The following is a 27,101-nucleotide window of genomic DNA, read 5'->3' on the forward strand; positions in this document are numbered from 1 at the left end:
TGTTTTCTATGCATCTTCTCCCTGTCTCACTTTGTGTCATTACCCCTTGGTCGCATGCGTTTGAGTTTGCCTGTATATACAATGGTACTGGCGGCCCCACAGTGATAGGCAGAGATATTGCATCTGGATTCTGTCTGTTCCCTGAATTCTGTGGCATGTTAATCCCCACATTATGGTTCATCATTGCTGGCATTCCTAACTGACCCTCTGTTACTTGAGTGTACCTCGGCACTTCTTGTACCTGCTTTTGAGGCATCAAAAATTGTGTTGATTCGGCTTGAATCAATGTCGGTCTTTGATAACTCTGTCCTCCCTGAGCCACTAAGTAAGAAGTCGTTCCCAAGTTATGCTCATCGCAGCAGTGCCTTTGAACCTGCAGCTGATAAGTATTGATAGGTTTCAGTTTAGGCACGTCAGGATATATTCTCTGAACTTGTGGTATTTGTGGTGAAAAAGGCATATCCGGAACCGTTCTGCCTTTGTGATATTCTCAAATTCGGTGTTACATTACCCTGTGTTGGTTCTGGAGGGGCAGTACTAATGCTTGATCCTTTTTCACTTTCCACATATGGTGGCGGGTGATCATTCAGCAATTGTATAATGAACTCCTCATTGTCTGACCTTTTCGAGTTTCTGTTGCTCTTTCTCTCTCTGGACTGACTCCTATTTGTTTTATAGGTAGCTTTCCTTCCTTCCGTCTCTGCTTCATCAGTAATTGCTGGAAACAATTTAATTCCTTGTAGTACGTCTGATCTCCAAACCTTTTGTGTGCTATCCCACCTAGCATCCGCTAGTGTCTTTTCTACTTTTCTTATTCTTGTCTCAAATTTCTTTTGTTGTTGGTTTCTAGCTATTAGCTCCCACATTGCTAGTGCCTCAAACTGTGCTGGCCTTGGAGGTACTTTCATGTCGTATAGCGCAAATCTTAGATTCTCCAAAACCCTTAGGTTAAACGACCCATGGATAGGGAACGCTACACTTCCATGCTGCTCTGTTAATTTGCACCATTGCTTTAGCCAAAGACATGGTGCTACACCCTTTTCCTCAATCACGATGTAAGCTGGTGTACCCTCAGGTGGTGTTTCTTCTCCTACATTTGCTTTAATACAAACGTCTCCCCTCATGGCACTCTTAAATGCTTTGAAAAATTTCATCTTTCCGTCTTTTTATTTTTCTAAAATAAGTAATCAATAAGTGACTTTAATTCCCGGAATACTCTTCGCTTGCGTTTCCCCACCAATTGCGCTTCACGGACTGTGTCCAATCCGTGCGCGACGCTTCTCACCAACCAACCAACCTATCCCAGCGCGGCTTCTAGTGACGTCACACTCACACACTGCGGCTGACAAAGTCCAGCAGCTTGTCCTCCTTCATTCAGCTTCACTCAAAACTAATTTCTGCAATATATCGCGAGCACTAACCAAAAGAAGAAAACAAATCTGTCGGTTTACTACTGGAAGGGTAATACAATTGCTTCAGAAACCTTAGGGATTTTTCACTAGCCTCAGCAGTTATTCCATCTTTCTCGGTCTCCCACTTTCGCAAGTAAATTTGACCCGCAAGCTTTACTCTCAACTGATCAATGAACTATTCTAGCGCACTTTAGAATGCGTCAAATCTCAAAGTAAAACATTTTCTTTCATGCCTCAATATTCATACCGATTTGTTGACCACGCCCGATCAACCTACTAAACCGAACAGATTACAACATCAATCAAGTGTCTCATACACTTTTCAACATACTCCGGAGTCTCTTGACCTCGCAGGGCCCGTTTCAACATGAACAACCACGTGGACAAATTTTTTTTCTGCACAAGCGCTACACACACGTGAAGTTCGACGACTTCCCTACTCTCACACTTTGGAGTAACACTCCTCTAATACTTCAACTGGAGTTCGTAACCCCCCTATAATCCTCACAAACTTCTCAATTCATCTGCGACAATAAGCTATGCAAGCGCAAAATCCTAACTTCACTCATACCGTCACTAGAAACGCCGAAAACATTCTCACACCTCCATGTCCTCCATTCGCAAGCTCCGAGATCCCGGGAAAGTCATTGGGGACTTAGGGCATCATCATCTCTCCAACTTGTTTTATCAAAGAAAATTCTAACTTAACTCCGTCTATTGCTCGGATGGGGTCCCAAAGGGCGAAACCATCCTCTGTTACCATCTACTGATAACGCGTCCAGCCCTTATAAATTACCTGTACCTGGACACGTTGGAGGTTGGTGAATCTTTTAGCCAAGATGGGCTCTCCTCATCCTTGAGTAGTCGGGTCACTTAAATCAATAATCAATGACTGTTGTAACCGATAGCCAATACTCAATTAATAGATCGAAATAACACATTTGGAATCAAATAACAGTTGGTATTTCGACGCACCATGACCTTTCAGTCATGAATAACCACACCAGTTTATTAAAAGTTAGTGAATTTATTTCCCTATATTAACAAAGCTAGCACAATGTATATAAGTCTCAAAACCAAATGATATATGTATACGAACATTACTAGCTGTCCATAGCGGCGGAAGAAACGCAATTTACGCAAAGTCTGAATAATAATACATTCAGTTATAGCAATACAAATCACTAATATGAGTAATTGAATTTGACTAATTGCATACATCGGTCAGCATGACAAGATTTCAATTCAACATGGTGCGTCAAGTGCATACCTCGACTAACCTCTAATTAGCATTGGCATGTGGGGCTTCATGCAAAATGAATTTAGTCAACACAAATTTGGAAAACTTCTGGCTTGGGCCCTATAAAAATAGCAGTTGGTACCTAAAAGGAAAACACAATGCATAATACAATTATCCTTTCATAATTACCAATTACAATCAGCATTCAAGAAAGTCTTCGTCCTTCAGGTATCGGTTCGATCAGCATGGGGCAAAATTTCAAAGGGGCAAATTTAAGGGTAAGTTTCCTTGCAGCAGCAAGGAGAATGGGGCAAAAGTTACTGCATGGGCAAGACGGGGCGATTTAAAGTAAAAGTCTCTAGGGTGAGAATTCTCAAAGTCTCTTTCTCTGTGATAGAGAAAAGGGCATCAAGATGTCGTCTAAGATGGTGTCTGGAATTTGGCTTCAAGGATGGCATCAAGGAAAAATGGCTGACTTCTCTTTGTCCAGTGGGTTTAAGTAAGAAACATTCCAAATTCTGCAGGGTCTTCCATTGGAGGGTTCATAGGGTGGCTTCAAATTGACCAATGAAAAATATCTTTCTACTAGTACTCATTTATGCATACATTGTCCTTGGAGCCTTGGAACACAAGTTGCAACATGATTTGCCAATTATTTTGGTATCTGTACCCTCATTGTCCGCACCTGCAGAGACTGACCTTGCTTCAAAGGGGATGAAACCGGCCTAGCACGAAACCTTGGAGATAAGTGTATTAGTCATCTCTACTGGAAAAATACAACTTTAAGCAAGAATATATGTTTCATTAGTTCAAGGAAAAAAACATGCAGTTGGAATTTGAGACCAGGCAACTAGGCCAAAGCCTCTACTAAATTTAAACTAAGCATAAAACAGTTTCAACAAGAAATCATGGCACGCATTTGCAATTATGACGGATTACTACATTTTTCAATTCTTCATGATTAATAAAGCTCGTTTATAATGATGGCGAACTACCCCGAGGGCACAATTTCCCTCGTACATTATTTTCTTTACTAAAATCACATTACATGATATATGAATATATGTTGGACCCTCTTTTTCTGCGTCATCAATAACGCTGCATGCCTCTGTGTATTTTAGTTCTAGCAATGCATCTTTAAAAATAAAAAGCAAAGTCACATTGGTTTGTACGTTTTTTTTTTTTAGACTTTGTATTAATTTAACAAACTGCTTTTGCCTAGCACCTGCTTTCATCTTTCAAATTTTAAAAGACAAAAAGCTGTAGTAGTTTTGTAAACGCACAAAAAATCAGTGTACCCACGCCGCATGGAGTGTAATAAACCATATTAAGTGTATTCCTCATCAAACAAACAGGATCCATGGTGGAAAAATAATTTACTGTATTTTTGGATCGGTGTACGTTTTATGAAAGCTGCCCTCTTCCCCTAGTTCATTCATTTCATGTGCATTAACACTGAGTATGTGTCATTGGGGCACACTTTGACAGTGTTCTGCAAAAGGTACACTGTGTATTCTCGGACAGGCCTTCTTTTATTTTAAGTCAGACGCTTTTCACTCGGCAGCTGTTCGGAGCAGCTCTTTGCCAAACCAGCAGTTTATGAAGTACAAAAGAGGCACTGTGGCGCTCATGAGTGTGAAACCGTTCACTGCCACGTGGTGGGTTACTTGCGCTGGCCTAAATACAGCTGGACAATACATGGTATCCGATGACACAGTAATGCAAACTTCATGTATAGATAAGCGCATTGGGACATACAGGCAAAGCTTCTGATGTTCAGTGGAATATTTATGTAAACCAGTTCGGCCAATGCAGTGTTTTGAGGTGGTCTTGGTTCAGTGATATTGTGTTGCCCCTCCACTGGCATTTATTTCACATCTGATGATCTATGTGTAATCCAGTAACTTTCTGGTTGTGGTGGCCTAGGCAGTTGCCTAGTATTGTTTTACTATATAACACTCACTGTATTAGAGATGACTTGATGACTGAATTCAGACACTTTTGTGGTGAACCTTGAAGTGAGGGTGGGTGGGCAGCTTAGTCGGAATAATACACAAGCCTTGTCTATGATGTGCATTTGGTATCCCTTAGGGCAGACAGGGAAGCCTTGAGTAGTTGTGATGATGTGTCTGCCCCTTTTGGAGCCTTGCACACTGTGCACATGAACTAAACTGTGTGGACAGCTTTAGAAACAACTTTATACGGTCTTGCTATGGATAGCGTTTTGTTTCGGAGGTAAGAATCTACTTTCTATTCTGTCATTGGCTGGCTGTGCTGTCAGTTTCAATCTTGTGCATTTGATTTGTTGCATTTCTATCTGTACAGTGTTCCCTCTCGCCCTATCTCCCAGAACTTTGCTCTTTTACCCTGTTTGTCATTGGTGGACGTCTTGAGTCATTGCATAGATGTAGTCTAGCTGTGGTAAACTTTACTTTTGCATTGGAGGCCCTGTCCCTGTGCTCCGTATCCCTCCGTTATTGTGGAAGTGCACTATTCAAATTTCTTGATGCCAGGTGAGTGCATTGCACTTTCCTTGTGGTCCTTTCCTTCTCCTGCTGTGATGTTCTACACATCTCTCTGGGCTCGGAGGGTCCTTGATGCTTTCCCTGCTGTCTTTATCTTCTCCCTCTGGACTGCTCTTCGTGTATGCCTGTTGTTTGATTTTATGTGCAGCTCCTGTTGCTTGCCCCTCCCTGCTGGGCTGCTGCTCTCATTCATGCTCCCTGATTTCCATTTGTGTGCAGCTCCTGCTGTGTACCCCTTTCGAGTCAAGTTGCCCCTGGGGAAGTTCATTTTATGTGCAGCTCCTGCCGCTTGCCCCCTATTCTCCGGTGTGCTCCTCTCCTGTGCATCCGGTGGGTTAATTGTGTGGCCATCTCTTGTTGCTTGCCCCCTTCTTACTGAACCACCCCGCTCATGTGAGCCCAGCTGGTTAATTTTGTGTGCACCTCCTGCTGCTTGCCCCTTTTCTGCTTCACCGCACCTCTCATATGCACCAGTGAGCTTATTTTGTGTGCAGCTATTGCTGCTTCCCCCCCTCCTGCTGCATCACCCCTCTCATGCACACCCAGGAGGTTCATTTTGTGTGCAGCTCTTGTTTCTTGCCCCCTTTCCTCTGGGCCTCTCATATGTGCCCAATGGTTGCATTTTGTGTTCAGTTCATGCTGCGCCCCCCCTTCCTACTGCACCACCCCTCTCATGCACACCCGGTGGGTATATTTTCTGTGCACCCCTTGCTGCTTGCCTGCTCTCTGCATGTGTGCCCAGTAGGTTCATTTTGTGTGCAGCTCTTGTTCCTTGCCCCCTTTCCTCTGGGCCTCTCATATGTGCCCAATGGTTGCATTTTGTGTTCAGCTCATGCTGCACCCCCCCTTCCCACTGCACCACCCCCTCTTATGCACACACAGTGAGTTTTTTTCCGTGCATCTGCTACCGCTTGTCCCGTTCCTGTTGGGCTGCTTCTTTCATGTGAGCCCAGTAGGTTCATTTTTTGTCACTCCTGCTGCTTTCCCCCTTCCCTAAAGGCCACCCATCTCGTGTGAACCCAGCGGGTTCCTTTTGTATGCCATTCATGCAGATTTTTTGCTGTATTGGGTTACGGTTTCATGCACAGTAGTTCCGTCTTTCTACACTGTGACAGTTGCAACCGGAGTCGGTCGCAAAGTAGGATTGTGAGGTCTCTGGCGCCCATGGTGCATTCCCCCCCCCCACGTCTAGTAATATATTTACCTTGTGACAGCGCCATCCCACTACATTTACTTTGCTCCCCTAGATGGAGCAGGCACTTACGGTGCTGCAAAGAGAGGCGAGGACACACTGAAGGCAGAGGTGGCTTTACCAGGAGAAGATTTATATTATTATGTATTTGCTTTATGACCATCTGCAGTGGAAATTCAAAGAACTATTGCCAATGCTTGTTTTCGTTTAGATAAGTTGGATTGTGAACATCTAACTCGAAGCAGCCCTGAACCAGAAATGGCCCGCCTCTCAACCAGCAGGGAACCGGCTCCAAGCCACTATCGGCCCTTCTGGGAATTCCTTTTGCTCACACAACTCTTTACCCTCCTTGTCTTTCATATATTGGAAAACTCAAAAACTAATAGGAGCACAAATGTAAAGCTTTAACATTTTTCAGCAATTCACAAATTATTGTCCAGCAGAAGGGATTCTGTCGCTAAATGTTTGTGGAGGGCGGTAACTGCAGCTTCTTTGGGAGTCCTCATTTGTGCCTTTTTCCAAAACTTCCATTCGCCAAGTGCTACAGGCATATTTGCAGAGCCAATGCACCTTTTTAAGTCGAAGCCTGACTGCATAAAGTTGCATATTGTTTGTTTATTCCAATTATAAAGTGCAAACAAAATGAGTTGTGTCAGCCTCAAGCCAAATGTGAATAAATGGATTTAGAACCTAATTTGTCCAACCCAGTTGTACCGCAGGCAAGGGCTACACCCTCAAACAGCCTAGGAATCATTTATGCATTCCTGCTAATTGAACGTTATTTGTGATTCTCAACTTCAGTGCCTCGGATGACTCTTAATTTAGGATGCACACTATCCTTCATCCCAGATGAAAATGTTTGAATATCTGGGCCCAGTCAAAAGTGTGTGTTTCTACATAAATTCACTAATGAGTAAAAATATAAATATAAAAAAACTCCCTAATCCTGAGTCATAAAGTTAGGTTTTGCAGACATTTTCACTTGTACGTTGAATCCTCCCATGGCAACCTTTCTAATATAGATTGTTCTCTGGCCAGGGAGATAACAGTGGGGTGACCGTAGCAAGAAGCCCCTTAAAGTTGAACATTTGTATCAATCCACACAACTCCAAATGTTTGTCTCTCCACTTCAAACATAGATTGCTCTAAAGAAGAAAAATGAGGGGTTAGAGTGTAAAAGTACCCCCAGCTCTCATTGAATAGTTGTGTATGGGGATTAATCTAACAGAAACAATATCTTCCTTTTTGAAGAAAAAAAGAAAAGGCAACTTAAATGTGGTATTAATTTTCTGCTTGAGATAGCAAAGTACAAGGTAAGTATAGTTGAGGAGATTGACTTTGTGCAGAGGTGCTGCAATAGTTTTCAGGGTGGGGCCATATCTTAAAGCCCCCAACATTGAGCCCCTCTTCATTATTCCTTTTTTGAGTTTGAGATCTTTTTTGGGCACTCTTTCCCCCCTTCATCCCTCCAAAACTCCCCTTTCCCAACCTCCTCAGCAGGATCTTCTGTCTCAACAGCAAGCCCATGTCTTGCACCCGGGACTGCCTAAACATAATCTGTAATTTAAAAGACTACCAGCAGTTTTAGAGAAGATAATGTCTGAAATTTGACCTCTGGCTTTTAAGCACAACAAATGCTACAAGAAAAAAAAATGAAAGTCCTCTTTATGGTTCATTTGCCTTATCAACTCATTCAATAAATTTCCATGCATGTAATACTTAGACTAAGGGTTTTACACTTGAGTGATGAGAACTCACCTACTTTAGGGTTTGTTGTCAGTTATGTAATCTGCTGCCCTTCATTTCACATTTACGGTCCGCTGTAGTGTTTTCATATCCTGCTTTTTTCTCCTGATTGTTCAGAAGGACACTTTCTAATATTTATAAACAATACGTCTTTAATTTCATGTGCATGTGTGTTACTGCACACATTATAATATGGCTTTATTTATATGCGTGCATGTAATATGTGTGCGAATTATTATAAATATTTGGCATCTATCATTTCAGTATTTATTCTAGACTCTCAGAAGTGCAATTTTTTGTCTTCATTATTATCCAAAAATATGACATTAAAAAGAGTGTTAGTTTGTTTTATTTTCTGCGGTGTTTTGACTCGCTTGTAATGTTGACTGTCAGCATTACAAGCTGTCTTAGCCTAACTAACACATAAGTGGTATATGTAGTAATAGTCTGTTTATGCGAGACTGTCAAATCAACACAGCTTTTCCTATTGTTTCTTTAAACTATAGAATATGTTAATCGAAATGTAGTCACCCTTTCTGCTATATTATTGTTAGAGCTCCGTGTCTTATCGTACAGAGTCTTGCAAACATTTCATATTTCCTTAGTGAAAATGCTGTCTATATTCATCTATATTTTTCACTGTTTATTTTATATTCTGTGAAAAAAAGTAGGTTGCAAACATACTTTAGAACTTCTGTGACAAAAAACTCCACTTACATCTAAATGTCTGTAAGATTTATGCTTCAATATGTGATACAATACACTCATGTAAAAAAATTAGCCTAACTGAAGCTATTTAAATAAATCTATTTTAACTCCCTTGTGGTCAGTGTAGACAGCCATTGGTCTTTTTGTCATGATTGCCAGCTTGGAGAATTATTCAGAATAATATCTACTTCTTCTATTTTTCAGTTTTTACAAATAAATGCATACAAGGGCAACCCATTTTTTCAGTCTGCACTTATGTGTAAAAACAGACAGTGAAAACGGAAAATTGTAATGTTTGATTATAATCCTCGTTTATAGAAAGGCATAAATGAAACTGGTCTGTCCTGCAGCACACTTACGCTGTAGTAATATTTTGATAAATATTGAATTGAAATGACAGTACTTCTCACACACGTCTAAGGCCAAGTCCTTATTGTGACTGCTAATATTTTTGCACATGGACAAAAGGGAAGCAGGTGCACATTTCTGGAAAGCTGCATTGATTGCAACACATGCAGTCTTACACCTTGACTCTGTGATTTAGTGCATCCGCTCCTGGTGTAACAACTCACATAAGGTGGCACAGTGCCCACAATTCTGTGTCCGTGAGCTGTGCGTTCTGCAGAGCATGTGCTGCTTCATGGAGTTACCGAGCTAAGGTATGAACAGAAAAAAGATCACTCTCTCGATTGAGTGTCCAGATGTCCGTGTCTACAGACTATTACTTGTTTGAGGACTTAAAGCAAAGCACTCTATCACTTTGCAATTTACTAAAACAAATAAACTTAATTTTTATATTCATAAAAAGAGTGGACATAGCAAAAAAAGAAATTCCACTAGCAAGCCTAAGACAGTGAAAAATATACTTTTGGATGTGTTCCTTTGAAATAGTCCATATCCGAATGTCCTGATGTTACCACATTTGGCGAATAGTCGCCCATTCTCGCTTCATTGTGCAGTGCTCCATTGTGATGTCTGGCGCTCGATTGTGTGCTCAGTCTGCTTGGGATGCTTTACAAACATGTTCATACTGTGATTTTTTTTTTTATCTGACAGGTATTTAATGGACTGATTAGAGCTCACAGCACGAGTTCTCCATGACACATTACAGAAAAAGAGTGTAGAAAGTGACGAGCAGGTAAGAGGCTGTTTTTCTACCTTGTTTCTAAATAGTCTTCATTTTACTTTTTTTTCTTGTTAGTGTAAATCAGTGGTTCCCAACCTGAGTTCCGGGGACCCCTGGGGGCTACTTAAAAAAATAAAAAATATTATCAGGTTAGGTCCCCAGCTTTCAATAATGATTCAGCTGGGGGTCCCAGACTCCAATAATGATTCAGTGGGGGTCCCCCGGTTTCAGTAATGATAAAGTGGGTGACCACAGAAGTCAAAAGGTTGGGAACCACTGGATAATATCTGTGCCATAACGTTGCCGAACTAAAAGACCTTCTCCCTCAGGGAAATTTGAAATGTACCTTGTGAGTGAAATTTTTAAGAGTTTATTTAATTCTCATTGACTGAGAGTTGAATAATTTTTAACATAGAAAAGGGATAGGTTGGTAAAAATGCAAGTACGAAAAAAGTATATTTAGTCATGATTTAAGTAAAACGTTTGGCATGTTTGCTTTTGTTGGGATGTCTTGAGCATACTATTTGGCGGTAATGATTTACTAGCAGAAGTGGTAGTTCTGCTGTTTAGTGCAAACTACTAAGAGGGCTCTCGTGGGAATGAAAGAACATGATTTCCTTTGATGAAATGAACTATTACTCAGATTCTGGGAAGCACTATAATTACGTTTCTTGCATTATTAATAGATATTTTATAAACCGCATGCATTGATCTGCTGTGGTGTTTGGAAAATAATAAAAAACATCTTAAGAACCTCTTTTACTATAAGTAAGTATTGCTGACTTGGACAGTACACCATATCCAGTAACAATGTAAGGTCCTTACAGTCAAACATTCAAATTTACATTTGTTTAAAGCAGATATCCTTAAAATGTGTTATGGCCCTTCATTACCTATCTTTGACAGTGCTACTGTAACGAGTTTTTACTTATCTGCGATAGCATGCTATGTTGTAATTTGGATAAATATTACTCCAGTCCATTGCAATGTTCTTCTGATCTTTCAGTGGTTACTTTCATCTTAAGCCATAATTCTCAGGTAGTCTACGCTGTCTGTTTTACTCATTTATTTATATATTTACAGTTAGTACCACTTGCTACAAATTAAGACAGGTTTTCATATTTATACGCAGAACAATAGAAGGAAGCTTAGTAATCACGTTTCTTAAGTATGTCCATGCAACAGTAGCACAACCAACGCATAATTGCTTCACAGCATTGCCTCTCTTTACGCAATGTTTGAGTAGTGTATCCAGCCCTAGCTTTAAATTTTGCATTCTTGGATCCACATATCTGTTCCCTCATTGTAAACAGAGGGCTAAAGTTCTTGAATGCAACGAAAAAATGAGCTGTGCCTGTCATGAGGCATTACAGTACCTCGGACTTGAGCGAATGCATGCGGCGCTTATGCTTTGCATCCTGCAGTAATGGTTAAATTAACACAAGTCAGGGTCGTGTACATTTCAATGCATTTTTGAAGCTTTAATGAGTAACATAAAAAGTAGGAATTAAATAAAAAGATAAAGGGGAGAAGTCTTACTCATGGTCTTCCCTAGGATTGTTGGTGCCCCAGTCAGGACATGTTTTGGGGCCCAAGTTCCAAACAATGTTGATTTTCCCCTATTTTCATATAATCCAAGTTTTGAGATTTCCAAACAGTGTTGAATTACAATTTAAACCTCGAGAAATGGAGGCAATCAAAGGAACAGTTAATGTTTCAAGCTGTCTGACATACACTAGCCAGAGAGTACCAAAGAAAGCTTGAGACAGCATTGATAAAGCCTCTTCTTTTTGCAACATGCAGCTAGATTTTTTTCTTGTGCAATAGTTTGTGGTGTCTATCCAGCCTATTCCTACACTTGTAAAAATTGATGAATAGTTAGTGGTGTAATGTATACGTTTAATTATGACATTAGCATTTAGTGTTTGGAATTGTAGCTTTAGTTACTGGATTTTCGTAATCTCAAACAAATTCACAACTGGCATTCTTGCTTGAGCGGTCAAAATTAAACCACTCCTCTGAGGATGTACATCACTCCATTCGGTAAAAACTGATATGATAAATAATTCCTTATTATTATTCTCCTCCATAATACCTTCTTTCTTCTTTCTATGTGTACACTTCCTTGACTAGAAAGTGACTTCTGACTTTCTGGAGTAAGAGAATTGGGCATGGGCAGGGGAAGGAGAGAGAAGCAGAGCGAATGACATAGTGAGGCAGTGAAGTAGTGGGACGAGGGTGGAGGAGATAGACGTGGTAAGGGGAGACGTAAGGTACAGTAAGTTAAGGTAGAAAGAAAATAAGGAGTTGTAGAAAGTGGAAGGGTAGGAAGATAAAGAGGGAGGGTCATGGTTTTAGAATGGAGTAGGAGGTTATGTTCTTACCTGAGAACTAGGCAAGGATTTTAGATCAGATTTTACTTTAGACCTACGCAAGATTTTACATATGGCTTATAGACTTTGTGATGAAATTTTAGCAATGAAGAGCAGGGGCTAGATGTATGTTAAATGCGCCTCTTATTTACTTTGTTATTTTTCTTTCTTATTTTATTTTGTCTCTACTATAAAAGAGTAATTTAATACCCACTTCGATTTTATATTCTCTTATGCCTAGCCTAGACAAGTGTCATGCTTACAGTCATGTGCATAGGATGATATCTCAGGAGCAAGTATTTCTTCTCCTAAGACTATGCAGCAACACTCTACCACACATAAAGCCACATGTAAAGGGTGCCTGCTCATCAAACTAGTTCAAGGCACACCTGCGACTCTCTTGAATCGTCTTCCGTCTGCACACGGATACAGGCTGGAACTGAACTCACTTTGCACGCAAACTGTTTACTGTGTAATAACTCAATAAACTGCAGAGAGCCCATCCCAAGAACAACTGGCTGTCTCTTCGTGCCTGCATTCACTGAGCTGTGTTGTCTGAAGCTAATTGTAAATGGTAATGCCGAGTTAATGAGTGCTAGTGCATAGGAAGCACTGCACAGCCCATGTCCAGGCGCAGAAGAGGGACATGATAAGGTCCAGGGACACCAAATCATATACAGTGCACACAACTGCAGAACAGAGCAATGCACCAGATTTCTCTTTTATTTATTGAACATTCACAACAAGAAAAATGAGTACTCAGTAGAAATAAAACTAAGAGTGCAGTATACATTTAAACATCGATCATTATGCCTTATTTATTGTAAAAGGGTGTACTACTTCCCCAAAAAAGTTATCTTCCTGAGAGCTTCAAGTAACTTTGAATCGTGGAACCAAGATAGTAAAGGTTACAAGGTATGGCATAGTGTAAGTACCATAGGTAAGGACCAGAAGAGGATGCAGGTAGAACCGACTGGAGTTTATTTGTTAGCTATGTGCTAGTTACAAGCTTTGTAATGAACTGATTTAGGCTTTGGAAGGTGACAGTCAATATGAGTTGTGTTAGTCCTAAATTGTTTACATTTATACTCCATTTTCAAGTGCATGAGGCCAAGGAGCATAGTTCAATGTGGATTCTTAGATCTATTATTTCTCATACTCGTTCCATAAAGTGTCTCCATATGGAGTTGGAACCTGTAGTTTGGTCATGTAGCTTATAGATTATCTTTTCATGTCCCACAATGTTCAATATCTGCCTTGACCAATCTGAATGTGTTGTTAACGTACACATTTTCCACAGCCACAAACTGCGCTGCTTCACCACAGATAATGCCTTGCTAAGCCATCTCTGTAGGTAATCTGCCATTAGAAGGATGTTTGTCATATGATGCACAATGGCTAAAGATGCTGATAGTGGGAACTGTTGACCATAAGAATTGTGTGGTGTCCCAAGTATAAGATCAGTAGCGCTTGAAATGGGGCACATCCACACTATGGGCCTGATTACGACCTTGGCGGAGAGGATTACTCCATCCCAAATGTGATGGATATCCCGACTGCCATATTACAAGTTTTATTATATTTTATGGAACGTGTAACACAGCAGATAGGATATCTGTCGCATTTGGGATGGAGTAATCCCCTCCGCCAAGGTCATAATGTGGCCCTATGTGACAAATATCAAAATTAGGTTGGCCAATTTTCCAACAGCTAGAGTTTGGGCTCATTTGAGCCATGCACATTCTTTTTGGGGACCAGTGCCTCTGTGAGACTTTTATCATGCATACAGTCAGTCAGTCAATCAATCGGTGCTTGTAAAGCACAACTACTCACACGTTAGAGTCGCAAGGCACTGGGGAAAGGGAAAGTGTAGCGTTCACTGGTGGTTCTTAAGAAAGCCATGTCTTCAGTTCCTTTGTGAAGCTGAGGAGGGAGGTGATTTGTCTGATGTGGAGAGGAAGGGCGTTCCAGGCTGTGGCTGCGAGGTAGGAAAAGAAGCATCCTCCTGTTCTGGTTTTCCTGATGTGGGGTACTTCTGCGCGAGAGAGCTGGGCTGAGCGTAGGGTCCTGTGGATGTACTTGGAGGTTGAGTCGCTGGTTCAGATAGGCTGGTCTGGTGTTGTGGAGGGCTTTGTATGCGTGGGTGAGGATCTTGAAGGTGAATCTTTACTCTATGGGAAGCCAGTGCAGTGTACGCAGGTGTTACGAGATGTGGCAGTGTCGAGGTAAGTCAAGGACCAGTCCTGTGGGGCGTTCTGGATGGTTTGTAGTTTGCGGATGAGTTTCTTGTTGATTCCGACATAGAGTGCGTTGCCATAGTCCAGTCTGCTGGAGATGAGGGTGTGTGTGTGATGGTCTTTCTATGTTCGAGGGGGATCCATTTGAAGTACTTGTGAGAGTGCGGAAGCAGGTGGAGGTGACTGAGTTGATTTGATGGTTCATGCTGAGATTGGAGTCCAGGAAAATCCCAAGGTTGCAGGCTCGGCTGGTGGGATGGGCGGGTTTCTGGGGGTGGGTGGCGTTGCATCATGGATCTCCACGTGTTGGGTTGAGAGCCCATGATGACTACATCTGTCTTGTTCGCGTTGAGTTGAAGGTAGCTGTTTCTCATCCAGTCAGTGACTGCTTACATGCCTTTGTGGAAGTTATCTGGCTTTGTTGGGTTCGTTGGAGAGGGAGAGGATGAGTTGGGTGTCGTCGGCGTAGGAAATTATGTTGATTCCATAGCTTCTGACAGTGGTGGCTAGCGGGATCATGTAGACGTTAAACAGCGTGGGACTGAGGGAGGATCCCTGGGGAACTCTGCAGGTGGTGGGTGTGGGGTCTGCGAGGAAGGGGGCGAGTCTCACTTGTTGAGTTCTGCTGGAGAGGAAGGATTGGATCCAGTCGAGGGCCTGGTCCCTGATGCCGGCTTTGTGGAGTCTTCGTATCAGGGTGTGATGGGAGACTGTGTCGAAGGCCACCACGAGGTCTAGCAAGATGAGTGCCGCAATCTCTCCCTTGTCCAGCAAGGAGTGGATGTCATCGGTTGCGGCCAGGAGGGCTGTTTCAGTGCTATGGTTTTTCCTGAATCTGGATTAGGAGATGTCGAGGATGTTGTGGTCTTCTAAAAACATGGCGAGTTGGCTGTTGACCGTTTTTCAAGGACTTTCGCAGGAAAGTGGGAGTAGGGAGATGGGCCTGAAAATTTTGATGTCAGTGGGTTCTGCTGAGGGTTCTTGAGGAGGAGGTTGATCATGGTGTGTTTCCAGTCGTCTGGGAAGGTGGCGGCACTAGTGAGCGGTTGATGGTGAGGTGGAGCTTGGGGGCTCTGTTGAAAATGTGGTGGGGGCATGGGTCCGTGGGTGCCCAGGAGTGTATGGACCTCATTGTTCTCCGAATATCTTTGGTGGTGAGGGGGGTCCAGGTGGTGATTGTTGGTTTGTTGGTGTCGGGTTTTGGTAGAAGGGTGTTCTTGCTGAAACTGTCGTAGATGGTCTTGATTTTTTGGTGGAAGTAGGTGTTACGTCTGTCACAGAGGTCCTGTGAGGGTGGGATGTCCGTTGTTTCACTGTTGGGTTGGGCAAACTCCTTGATGATGCCGAAGAGTTCCTTGCTGTTGTGTAATTGTGGGGAGATTCTGTCTTGTACAGCTTTCTTTCTGGAGTTTCTGATGAGTTTGTGGGATGGTGGCGGCTCTGAAGTTGCTATGGGCTTCTGTGATTCTTGACTAGTTTCTATGTGATGGTTGATGTTGAGGTCTGATGACGGTAGGTGAAAAGGATGCATCGGTGGTCTGTCCATGGGAGTTCTGAGGTGTGACTGAAGGTAGCGGAAGTTCCTGTAGTGAAGATGGGATCGAGGTGTGTCCTGCTGAGTGTGTTGGCTCTGTCACAATCTGTTGGAGCCCTGTGTTGTGGAGGTTTTCTAGGAGGGATGCAGTGTTGGGGTCTTGTAGGTTGTTGAGGTGGAAGTTGAGGTCTCCCAGCAGGGTGTAGTTGGTGTCTGTGATGGCTTGTGCAGAGATGTAGTCTGTGATGGAGTCGGCAAAGGGAGCATGTGGTCCGGGAGGGCGGTAGCTAAGGGTTCCCCCGATAGTGGATGTCGGGCTGGTGTGTAGTTTAAAGTGGAGGTGTTCCATCAGGCTTGTGGATTCTTCGGAGTGTGTGTTCAGGTGCAAGATGGACCGGAGGACAATATCGATTTCCCCTCCACCCCAGGGTGGCTGGGGCGGTCTTTGTGGGTGATCTTGTATCTCTTGGGAATGGCACTGCCTATATCCGTGCCTGGGGTGGTGTTGGTCCAGGTCTTGGTGAGGAAATCGATGTCCGGGGAGGCATAAGTAAGATGTCCCTCTATATTTTGTCCTCAGTATCCCCAATTGCCTTGCCATTTGTATCCATGGGCTATTACCAGTGGTGTGAGAAGGTCGTCTATGATAGAACTGTATAAACCAGAGAGCACTCCTGAGAACCTGCTTGTTGCACCTGGCCCTCTTTGCAGGGTTATCCCCAGTCGTTTTGCCTCCTTTCTCCTAAACAGTGCTAAAGTGCATATGCTCTCTGTGTAAATTGTACTGTTGATTGGTTTATCCATGATTGGCATATTTGATTTGCTGGTAAGCTCCTAGTAAAGTGCACTAGAGGTTCCCAGGGCCTGTAAATCAAATGCTACTAGTAGGCCTGCAGCACTGATTGTGCCACCCACGTTAGTAACCCTGTAAACATGGCTCAGACCTGCCACTGCTGTGTCTGTGTGTGCAGTTTTAAACTACCAATTTGACATGACAAGTGTACCCACTTGCCAGACCTAAACCTTCCCTTTTACTACATGTCAGGCACCCCAAAGGTAGGCCCTGCATAGCCCCAGGCAGGGTGCAGTGTATGCTTATGGTAGGACATATGTCCTAACAGTGAAATACTGCCAAATTCGGTTTTCACTGTGCAAGGCCCATCTCTCTCATAGGTTAACATAGGGGCTGCCTTTAAATATCCTTAAAGTGCAGATTTCCTTTTAAAGCAGATTAAAAATGTGGAGTTTATGGTCTCTGAACTCACAATTTAAAAATACATCTTTTAGGGAAGTTGGTTTGTAAATTGTCTATTTGAAAAATGCAACTTTTAGAAAGAAGGCATTTTCTTGATTAAACCATTTTGTCACTCTGTCTGTTTATGGATTGTCTGTCTGGGTCGATTTGACAGTTGGGCTGTTTTACACCTCTCTAGTCAGAGACACAAAGGGGACTGGGGTGTAGTCTGCATATCTTGATGAGCCATCTGAGCTAGAGGGGAGGGAGGACTGGTCATCCACACCTGAAAGGTCTGGGGCTGCCCTCACACAATGCAGTCCTCCTGGTGTGTGTCTGGAACCTGGCCTGGAGAAGGAAGGATCTTGCAAACACTTGAGACTTTGCTTTGAAATTTGCCAACTTGAAAGGCACAAACGGGTATAAGAAGAAACCCCAGACTTTTAGAATCTACACGGAGTCGCATTGCCCCGTTTCGCACCACGACCCTGGTCTCACGATGCCATCATCAGATGACTTCACTGAGCTGCTGCTCACACCGCGACCTGTGGGCCCCGCACTCCGGCATCGCCTGCTCACACCGCAGCCTGGACCTCCCCGACGAAGACGTTCCTGCTGACAATGGTGTCGCTGCCTGCACCGTGGCCTGTGGACACTGCTTGTGAGGAGCACGAAGCACCGTCCGGTCCCGCACCGCAGCCCCGGTCCACCAATGCCAGCACTATCAACTCCAGTGTCGTCACTAGGCATCCCTGCCTGCACCTTGCTTGTGAGGGTCACGAAGCACCGTCCCGTCCCGCTGGCTTGGGGCTACCGATGATAGCGCTTCTGCAACCACGATGCCGCTGCCTGCACTGTGAGCTGTGGACACCGCACGTTGCACTACCCCACTTCACACTGCAGCCTGGTCTCACGGACGCTGCTGGATGCGATCATCAAGCCGCTGCCTGTTCCGTGACCTGTGGGCACCGCAAGTCGCATTGTCCTGCTTCGCACCGCAGCCCCGACGCCATCCACGCCAGCGCTCCTGACTTCATCAGCCCAGAGTTCGATCTGCAACGCGTGTGACTTCAAGGGCCCAACGACTCTTGCACCGACTCTGGAACCGACACCGCAACGTCAGCGACGCCACTCTCCGGAGCTCACTGTGAGAATCACGATGCCCTACAAATCAAAGGTACTGTTTGTGGGTCTTCCCGACACTGGACCTGGCCCGCAATGCCACTGCAGGCCTGAACTGTTGATTTTGTTGATCACAACCCCATGATAGCCCCAGGTGGAGCTATTGCCTTCAAGGAACTGTATTTTTGAGTAAATCTTACAGAATTCATATTTTTATTACTGTATGTTGGATTTTTATCGTATTTGGCCTTGTTTTAACCCCTTGAGTGCCAAGGAAATAATGGTTACATCCGTGGCTGCGGTGCTGAAGTGCCACGGATGTAACTATTATGTCGTAGTACTGGCCCTCGGGGGAAGTGCTAGCACTCCCCCCGAGGGCCCTCCCTCCACCACCCCCATGGCAGGGCTGGAAGGGGAACCTCCTTCTTCCACCACCGCCCCCCCTCCACCCCACATGTCGTCTGATGACATTAGTGCGCAATTGCGCACTGACCTCATCAGAGGCCGATCAGCTTCCAGTGCGGATCGGAAGAGAAATGTAAAAGCATTTCTCTTCCGATCATGTGATGGGGGTCTGAGAAGCTTCAAAGGGAAGGAAAGGAATTTCCTTCCCTTTGATGTCTCTTAAAGCATTTCAGCAGCCGGATCGTGAAGTGACCCGGCTGCTGTAATGCCCACTAGACACCAGGGATAATTTTCCAAACGGAAATTATCATAAGGGGAGCAAACCCTTGGGAAAGGGTCGCTCCCAGGGGGGCAGTTATTTTCAAGGCCTTTTCTGCCCCCCCGGGGGGGCAGAAACCACTAGGCATCAGGGATTATTTTTGTTTTCGTTTTTAGAGGTGGGGAGCGACCCCTTAGGAAAGGGTCGCTCTCCTAGGGGGCAAATTATATTTAGGCCATTTGGGGCAGATCAGCCTATTTTTATTAGGCCGATCTGCCCCAAAGGGTGGCAGAAACCACTAGACACCAGGGAATTTGTTTGTTTTTTAAGGTTAATTTCACGCAAGGGAAGCAACCCCTTAGGGAAGGCTCGCTCCTCTGGGGGGGCACATGTATTTTAGGCCATTTCTGCCACGCTTGGGAAAAAATCGGTCTATTTTAATTAGGCCGATGTGCCCCCCAGGGGAGGAGAAACCACTAGGAACCAGGGATTAATTTCTTTTTTTTTTTTTACAGATGAAGAGCGACCTCTTAGGCGAGGGTCGGCCCGCTGGGGCAATTTTATTTTAGGCCATTACTGCCCCCCTTGGGGGCAGATCGGCCTATTTTTCTTAGGCCGATCTGCCCCCAAGGGGGGCAGAACCCACTAGACACCAGGGATTTATATTTTTTGCGACAATTTCATGCAAGGGAAGCGACCCCTTAGGCAAGGGTCGCTCCCCTGGGGGGCAAATTTATTTTAGGCCATTTCTGCCCGCTTTGTGGGAAGATCCGCCTATTTTTATTAGGCCGATCTGCCCTCAAGGGGGGCAGAAACCACTAGGCACCAGGGATTTTTTATTTTTTTATTTTTTTTTACAGATGGGACGCAACCACTTCGGCAAGTGTCACTCCCCTGGGGGGCAAATTTATTTTAGGCCATTTCTTCCCCGCTTGGGGGCAGAAACCACCTACGCACCAGGGATTTGTGTGTATTTATGTGTGTGTTTTGTTTGGGGGGGGAAGCCCCTTGGGCAAGGGTCACTCTCCATGGGGGCATATTACAGTTTGTGATATCTTTCTTCCTTGGGGGCAGATTGGCCTATTTTTGGAAGGCCCATCTGACCCCAAAGGGAAAGTCGACCAGGAAAGATTTTTTTTTTTCAAAAAAGAGGGTGGGGGTATGACTATACCCCCACCCCAAATAAATGGGGCCAAAGTTGTTCTGCCCACCGGTGGGCAGATGGGGCAGTTACCCCCAATTCACTCCCCAGGGGGGGTAGAAAACCTACTAGATGCCAGGGAATTAAAAAAAAAATAGTGGGGTGGTGACTACCAACCTGTATGGGCATGGTGATGCCCCCACCCCAACTGAAGGGGGGAAACAGACTTTCAGCTCTCCCTCGCACACTAAAACATCTTATCCCACGGCAAGCAAGAGGACATTCGATTATTTTGTCTTTTGGTTTTACATTTGGGCCATGAGAGCTTGTCAAACCCTCAAAATCATCCCACTTGGAATGGCGAGGGCTGAACTTTTTGGACTTTGGGACGCTGCCATATAGAAAAATCCACAAGACCTAGACACATCTGAAAACTAAACATCTGGGTGAGTCCATGGTTGTGTGCTTCACATGCACCCGGACCATTTTCTTACCCACCATGCCTTGCAAACCTCCAACTTTGCTGGCAATCACACATTTTTCCCACATTTATGTGATGGAAAATTCCTACCACCCAGCATTGTCTCATGTATACCGATAAAAATTCTGCCCCACTTGTCAGCCTGAAAATGTTTTTTTCCAAACTGCCCTTTTAGACCCGTTTGGTTCCCCCTCAATTTTGACATGTTTTTGCCTCTTCCCTGTCACAGGCACTTGGCCCAACAACACAAGTAAGGTGTCATTTTTACCGGGAAACTGATGGGGACGTTGGGTGGTAGGAAATGTGTCCTTTTGCAGTGATCCCACACAGAAATGTGGAAAAATGTCATTTTTAGCTAAATTTGAGGTTTGCTGATGATTCTGGATAAGAAAACAATGGATGATCCATGCAAGTCACACCTCCCTCGACTCCCTCAGGTGTCTAATTTTCAGAATTGTTTGGGTTTGGTAGGTTTCCCTATATGGCTGCTGAGCCCAGGACCAAAAATGCAGGTGCCTCGCCACCCGCCAAAACAGGTCGTTTTGTATTTGATAATTTTGATGTGTCCACATAGTGTTTTGGGGCATTTCCTTTTGCGGGCACTAGGCCTACCGTCACAAGTGACATACCATTTTTATTGGGAGACTTGGGAACACTGTATGGAAGGAAATTTGTGGCTCCTCTCAGATTCCAGAACTTTCTACTCAGCGAGTTTGTCTAATCCATCAATTTGTCCCCAGCCTGAAATATGTTTTCCCATTATAGAACAGGCTTTCAGCATTACAGAATTTAGATGAGTTGGATTGACACAATCTCATAGCAGTACATGAATCTCATTTAGACAACAGCAAATCTGTAATAGAGAAGTTGGATCCCCATGCATCTGTTGTTATTAGTATAATTAGTTTGAACATTGTGAGTAGTAATTCCAAAATGAATTTAACTAAATGGCCGTCTTTTGTCAAGTCCTATGATCTTGTTAATGTCTACCATTCCATTCCCGCTGTTCCACGATGCTCTGGTAGAGCGAGAGACTATTTTGACCTATTTCAAGGTCACGTTGAGTGTCAACATCACCCCTATTGATGCAAGTTGTAGAGAGATTCAGGTGTTTTTATTAAAGGTAGCCAAAGATTTCAGGTCTTACTCAATCAATTTTTATAATGATGATTTTCGGTATTCTAATACTTCTAATTTTCGTGTGTTGTTTAATACTATTGACTATTGGTTTAGTAGCATTGAGTCCTCTCAGGAGTGGTTTAATTTTGTTCTTTGTGGAAAGTTTAATGCTAAATATAACATACAACCTCTTGCTTAGGCTCCTGCCCAAACCCTAGGGATCTTGAGATTGGCAATGAAACCTTAGAAGGAAATTGTATTAATATCCATGAATGCAATCAAAATACGATGGCACCAATACCCACCTTTTTTAGTAGGAGCTGTGCCTCAGTAATTGATCATATCTTTCTGTCCTCTGGACTTATGAACCATCTTGTGACCAAGGACATGTTAGATAAGCGTTAAGGGAACTCCGGGAACTATAGCCCCGACACACTTATGCCCTCTATTTCAAACATAAGGAATGCTTTGGGTACATACCCTTGTTTTCTTCTAAGGAGGTTAGTGTGGAATTTATCCAAACCTCATATGAACGTTTTTTATATAGAGATTTTTTCTTGATTTTAACATAACACAATACAACAAAAGGGTGACTCGTTACCGTGCAGTTGCATAACCCTCCACCCCCCTTCATCGGATCACCTCATTCTGTGATAGTGTACAATTGTCTGGTGGAAGCCGTTATACAAGCCCATATTCAGTAGTCACGTGTCCATATATTTAATATCTGCTAGGTGGTTTCACATGTCTTGCTGTCTCTATTATTGATACTTTATCTAAAAATGCAAAGGGATAAAGAGGAGGTTGTTGAATGTCGGGCCCACTATAAAGCCACCTTAAAAAATAGTTGTTAGAAATGGGGTCTTTGGTTGACAGTCAGGTTACCCCCTGTTCAAGCAAGGACCCTCACTCTAGTTAGGATAAAAGAGAATCACCCTCAGCTAACCCCTGCTTACCCCCTTGGTAGCTTGGCAGAGCAGTAGGCTTAACCTCAGAGTGCTGGGCGTAAAGTATTTGTACCAACACACACAGTAACTTAATGAAAACACTACAAAATGACACAACACCAGTTTAGAAAAATAGGAAATATTTATCTAGACAAAACAAGACCAAAACGACAAAAATCCAACATACACAAGTCAAGTTATGATTTTTTAAAGGTTTAAAATAAAAAGAGTCTTTAGGTAGTTGTAACACCACACTAGCGCTGCTAGCGTGAAAATGTACCTGGTTTGCGTCAAAAATAACCCCGCACGGGCGGTGTGCGTCGAAAGTAACCCTGCACGGCTGTGTGCGTCGAAAACAACTCGGCACGGCGGTGCGCGTTGAAAAAGCCAGCCACACGACGATCCGAAAGTCCCGCGGCGCAGGGTGCGATCTCTCAGCCTCCGTCAGCGATGCTGCGCGTCGTTTCTCCTGCTCCGGGCGTCGGTTTTTCGGTCGCGTTTCCTGCGGCGTCGTTTCTCAGCTGCGGAACCGGCGTCGCGTCGTTTTCTCAGCCGCGATTGGATTCGCGTCGATCTTTTCTCCGCACGGTGCTCGGTGCGTGTATTTTTGTCCTTAGGCTGCCAGCCTCTCCTTTCAGGGTCCCAGGAACTGGAAGGGCACCACAGAGCAGAGTAGGGGTCTCTCCAGAGACTCCAGGTGCTGGCAGGAAGAAGTCTTTGCTATCCCTGAGACTTCAACAACAGGAGGCAAGCTCTACATCAAGCCCTTGGAGATTTCTTCTTCAAGATGGAAGGCACACAAAGTCCAGTCTTTGCCCTCTTACTCTGGCAGAAGCAGCACTGCAGGAAAGCTCCACAAAGCACAGTCACAGGCAGGGCAGCACTTGTTCCTCAGCGATCAGCTCTTCTCCAGGCAGAGGTTCCTCTTGATTCCAGAAGTGTTTTTCTAAAGTTTGTAAGTTTGGGTGCCCTTCTTATACCCATTTTAGTCTTTGAAGTCACCTTTCTTCAAAGGGGACTCACACCTTCTTGTGAAATCCTGCCTTGCCCAGGCAAGGCCTCAGACACACACCAGGGGGCTGGAGACAGCATTGTCAGAGGCAGGCACAGTCCTTTCAGATGAGAGTGACCACTCCACCCCTCCCTCCTAGCAGAGATGGCTAATCAGGAAATGCAGATCACACCCCAGCTCCCTTTGTGTCACTGTCTGGTGTGAGGTGAAAAACAACCCAACTGTCAAACTGACCCAGACAGGGAATCCACAAACAAGGCAGAGTCACAGAATGGTTTAAGCAAGAAAATGCTCACTTTCTAAAAGTGGCATTTTCAAACGCACAATCTCAAAATCAACTTTACTAAAAGATGTATTTTTAAATTGTGAGTTCAGGGATCCCAAACTCCACCTGTCCATCTACTCTCTAGGGGAATCTACACTTTAATCATATTTAAAGGTAGCCCCCATATTATCCTATGAGAGAGAGACAGACCTTGCAACAGTGAAAACGAAATTGGCAGTATTTCACTGTCAGGACATATAAACCACATTACTATATGTCCTACCTTATCCATACACTGCACCCTGCCCTTGGGGCTACCTAGGGCCTACCTTAGGGGTGCCTTACATGTAAGGAAAGGGAAGGTTTAGGCCTGGCAAGTGGGTACACTTGCCAAGTCGAATTTACAGTGTAAGAATACACATACAGACACTGCAGGGGCAGGTCTGAGACATGATTACAGAGCTACTTATGTGGGTGGCACAACCAGTGCTGCAGGCCCACTAGTAGCATTTGGTTTACAGGCCCTGGCACCTCTAGTGCACATTACTAGGGACTTACTAGTAATTCAAATATGCCAATCATGGATGAACCACTTACATACAATTTAAACAGGAGCACTTGCACTTTAGCACTGGTTAGCAGTGGTAAAGTGCCCAGAGTAACAAAAACAGCAAAATCAGAGTCCAGCACACATCAACAACCTGGGGAACAGAGGCAAAAAGTTAAGGGAGACCACGCCAAGGATGAAAAGTCTAACACGTGTCCCCCCCAGCTAAAAGTGGGGAGCAACTACCCAACCTCATGGGAGTTCTCATCACTAAGGCGGAAGAACCTGGACAGACCATCAGCATTGGCGTGCTCTGTACCGGGTCGATGTTCCATCGTAAAGTCCATCCCCTGTAGGGAAATGGACCACCTCAACAGTTTTGGGTTCTCACCCCTCATCTGCATTAACCATCTGAGGGGTCTGTGGTCGGTCTGAACTCGGAAGTGAGTCCCAAACAAGTAGGGTCTTAGCTTCTTCAGTGCCCAGACCACAGCAAACGCTTCACGTTCTATGGCACTCCACCTACGTTCCCTGGGTAGTAACCTCCTGCTAATGAAGGCTACGGGTTGATCTAGGCCCTCTTCATTCAGCTGTGAGAGTACTGCTCCAATACCATGCTCTGAGGCGTCTGTCTGTACAACAAACTCCGTGGAGTAGTCAGGTGCCTTCAGCACAGGTGCTGTGCACATGGCAGCCTTCAGGGCATCAAAAGCGTTCTGGCAAGCCTCTGTCCAGATCACTTTCTTGGGTTGCTTCTTAGAAGTCAACTCAGTTAAGGGGGTAACAATGGTACCATATCCCTTAACGAACCTCCGATAGTATCCTGTGAGACCTAAAAAGGCTCTCACTTCAGTCTGGGTCTTGGGAGGCTCCCAAGCCAGAATCGTGTCAATCTTAGGCTGTAGGGGTGCCACTTGGCCACTCTCCACCTGGTGTCCTAAGTACACAACAGAACCCTGCCCTATTTGGCACTTGCTCGCCTTAATAGTGAGGCCTGCCTTCTGCAGGGCCTCTAACACTCTCCAGAGGTGTTGCAGGTGTTCCTCCCATGTGGAACTAAACACAGCAATGTCATCCAGGTAGGCGGCACTGAACTCATCCAGTCCTGCCAACACCTGGTTGACCAACCTCTGAAAGGTGGCAGGGGCATTCTTCATCCCAAAGGGCATCACATTGAAGTGGAAGTGCCCATCGGGGGTAGAGAATGCTGACCTCTCCTTTGCCCCTTCAGTTAAGGCAATCTGCCAGTACCCAGATGTTAAATCAAACGTACTGAGGTACTTGGCAGCTCCTAACCGATCAATGAGCTCATCAGCTCGGGGGATGGGGTGTGCGTCAGTCTTGCTGACCGCATTGAGACCCCGGTAGTCCACACAGAACCTAAGTTCTGGAGTGGCACCAGGGGCAGTAGCCTTTGGGACCAAGACCACTGGGCTGGCCCAAGGACTGCTGGAGTGCTCAATAACCCTTAGGGCTAACATTTTGGAGACTTCCTCCTTAATGCAAGCCCTCACCCTGTCAGTCACCCTGTAAACCTTATGTTTAACAGGTGTACTGTCCCCAGTGTCCACATCATGTGTGCACAGGTGTGTGACTCCTGGGATCAGGGAAAACAGTGAGGCGAACTGTCCCAGCACGTGGCGACAGTCCCTCTGCTGTTCCTCAGTCAGGGAGGGGGAGAGGATCACTCCCTCCACAGACCCATCTTTCTCTCCTGCAGACAGGAGGTCAGGAAGAGGCTCACTCTCTTCCTCCACCCCGTCATCTGTCGCTAGGAGCATGGATAGCTCAGTTCGCTCAAAGTGTGGTTTGAGGCGGTTGACATGTAGGACCCTCAAGGGGTTCCTGGGGGATTGCAAGTCTACCAGATAGGTGACCTCGCTCTTTCTTTCCACCACCTCAAAAGGCCCAGTCCACTTATCTTGGAGAGCCCTAGGCTCCACTGGTGCCATGACCCACACTTTTTGTCCAGGCTGAAACTCAACCAGAGTGGCATTCTGGTCGTACCACCGTTTCATATCCTCCTGGCTTGCTTCCAGGTTCTCCTGAGCGAGACTCCTGAAGCGGGCAGTCTGGTTTCTTAGTGCCAGCATGTAGCTAAATACATCCTGGGGTGGTTTACTAGGAGCTTTCTCCAAAGCCTCCTTCACCAGACTGAGCGGTCCCCTCACAGGGTGGCCATAGATGAGCTCAAAGGGGCTAAAGCCAAGTCCCTTTTGAGGCACCTCCCTGTAAGCGAACAGAAGGCATGGCAAGAGGACGTCCCACTTACGCCTCAAGGGCTCTGACAGGCCCTGAATCATGCCTTTCAAGGTGCGGTTGAATCTCTCAACCAGACCATTACTTTGGGGGTGGTAAGGGGTGGTGAACTTGTAGGTTACCCCACACACCTTCCACAGAGACTTCATATAAGTGGATATGAAGTTTGTACCCCTATCAGATACTACCTCCTTGGGGAACCCCATGCGGGTAAAAAC

At 44.8% G+C, this 27,101-nt stretch overlaps 1 protein-coding gene across 3 annotated transcripts in view; it reads left to right on the forward strand.

Annotated features, from left to right (window-relative positions):
- The window catches only part of KLHL29 (kelch like family member 29), a 1,044,731-nt gene that overhangs the window by 268,669 nt on the left and 748,961 nt on the right, over window positions 1-27,101 (forward strand). For all 3 annotated transcript variants that reach the window (XM_069236009.1, XM_069236012.1, XM_069236010.1), the window contains one exon: window positions 9,880-9,961. The gene's annotated coding sequence lies outside the window, so the exon portion shown is untranslated. The remainder of the gene's footprint in view (window positions 1-9,879; window positions 9,962-27,101) is intronic.

Source organism: Pleurodeles waltl, chromosome 5, assembly GCF_031143425.1.
Source record: "Pleurodeles waltl isolate 20211129_DDA chromosome 5, aPleWal1.hap1.20221129, whole genome shotgun sequence".
Taxonomy (NCBI): domain Eukaryota; kingdom Metazoa; phylum Chordata; class Amphibia; order Caudata; family Salamandridae; genus Pleurodeles; species Pleurodeles waltl.